We start from the raw sequence: 2,563 nt of genomic DNA on the forward strand, positions 1-2,563 counted from the left end.
TTCACTTCATTTCAAATCTGTATCTGAATATATGCAAAACAAACCCAATTCACATTTGTATAATTTACTCTCCTCTCAAGTACAAAACTAGTTCGAGGTAAAATTTTGATTTATGCATTTGTCATCCTGTTGATGGATGGAGCATGAGGAGCCCACTGTTCATCCCCACTCCACCAGCACATGTCTACAATGAACTGTCAAAGGTTAAATGTCTGATTGCTTTTTACAGTTTCTCGCTTTTGAAAACATGTGATTGGTCGATACAGATGTTTTTTTCTCTTTCCCACAGTGTTAGTATCAACAGGTGACGCTGACAAATACACAAAACAAAATCATCAAATGAGCAAATGATCTGTACTCACAACACCGGATTTGTACTTGACAGATGAATTTGTGCACAGTAATGTATGAATGTAAGTTTGGGTTGTTGCACACAAATGTTCACATTCAAATGTACAAAATGTTCGACCATTTTACCAAACTGATGATTTATGCACTGTTTTCTTTCCATAGATTTGTTGTCCAATCAGAGTGTTTACGGTGCTATTCTGACCTGATATCATAAATGACTCAAAAGCCATTTTAAAACACTTCAGTTGAGATGATTAACTTTTACCTTTTTTTTTCATGACTTTTTTCTTCAGTGGAATCTCTTGTATAATAAGATAAGATAATAAGCCATGTGGCTCCTCTACTGTATATGAAATGCATGGCTGTCCAATTAATGCTAGTGATAAGAATCACGTCAAACTTCATGCATCTATTATATAAGTTTTATTTTAATGCATGAGTTTGAAAATACTGTAGATGAACCCCAAAAAGACCCTGGAGTTCAGCTCAATACAGAAATGAAGATTTACCAGCTGACCCCTAAATGAAACTGCTGCTTAAAAAAGAAGAGGTTACTTTGAAAGGGATTCATCATTTAAAGAAAAAAAGATGTGGAGGTTTTACTTATTGTCAAGTTTCCATGACAATCCCCAAAATGTTCCTTCAGCTTCAACTCTCAGCACTCAATCTATACACACACACACACTCACACACGCACACACACACACACACACACGCACACACACACACACACACACACACGCACCCACACACTCACACGCACACACACACGCACACACACACACACACACGCACGCACGCACGCACACACACACGCATGCACGCACGCACGCACGCACGCACACACACACACACACACACACACACACACACACACACAGTATTTTCATCTTACTCTCATCCAGCTCACTTGGTGGTGCAGCATTGTATACTCCTGTATGTGCTTACAGTAACTGACCTGTGTTTGGAAACTTATTTTGATCTGCATATATGAATCCAAACTATTTATACAGACATGGTAATGTAATGTATATTGTTGTGTAAACTTATAGTACAGATTCTAACCCTCAAACCACGCTGGCAGTGGATTGAGGCAGAAAAAAGTGCTTAAAAGGAACATTTTGTTTTCAGAGGTCTGTAAGTCAAGACCAAAGAATGAATAAAAAGAAAAAACATTATGACACATCTTTTTGAATTTGCATCATCTGTTTACATCCACAGTCACTCTATGGTGTTTATCATTGGGATAACAGAGGTTTGGGCAAGTCCAACCCTAATGCATTTTTCTTCATTGTTCTAATAATTATAAACCATACAGAGCAAATGCATTGGGAAACATGCATTTCACAAATATATCTCCAGAAATAGACAGACACACAGACATAGATACATAGTAAACAGAAAAAAAGGCAAATAGTATCTAGTAAGAAAAAGACAAAACATGCAGAGAATATAAAGACTAAAAGAAAGACCTTAATCTTTAACTCTACTATGTACCGAATATATAGTGCAATGATAGTGCCCTGTAATATACTGTATATTTGTAATGAAGGTCAGTAGATAGTGCTGTACATGATTAAATCTAAAAAAAAAAATATACAGTTAGTGCAAAGATACTTTGAATGGCCATACAGTATTCTGAGCACAGTTTGAAAATGTATGTTTTCAAAATGATAAAGATATTATTTAAATAATATCTAAGTGAAAAACTTTTTGAAATACAATATATAATATATTTACATGAGTAAATGTATTTGTTATACTCTCAGCAATAACGTTTACAGTATGTCCATATTACAGTGTTAAACCACAGGGTGGCGCCCTCAGCTTTAAATCTACACAACATGAAAGTTTCCCCCTTTGCCTGTGGAACTTTCCATTTGTTGTTTAACATTACTGTGCACATCCCTGCTCTTTTACCACAGTTTGCTAAAGGCGCATTATTGGTCAGTGTAGCCTGTACCACACAGTAAATGCATCACCTACTATAGGAGTGACACTGTATATGTGTTTGTACAGCATGTACCTATGTATCTACACTATGTTCTGAATGCACAGTACTCATCACAGTTCATACTGTAGGCCTGCGCATCTACGTGAGTGTGAAGGCAGTGACCACATGTGCACTGTTAACATCAAATGATCCAAAAATATTTAGTTTTGATTTTTTAATAGTTTTAATGAATCACAACAAAGAAAGTTAAGACCTCAC

The sequence above is a fragment of the Scomber scombrus genome, chromosome 14 (genome assembly GCF_963691925.1).
Source record: "Scomber scombrus chromosome 14, fScoSco1.1, whole genome shotgun sequence".
Lineage (NCBI taxonomy): Eukaryota > Metazoa > Chordata > Actinopteri > Scombriformes > Scombridae > Scomber > Scomber scombrus.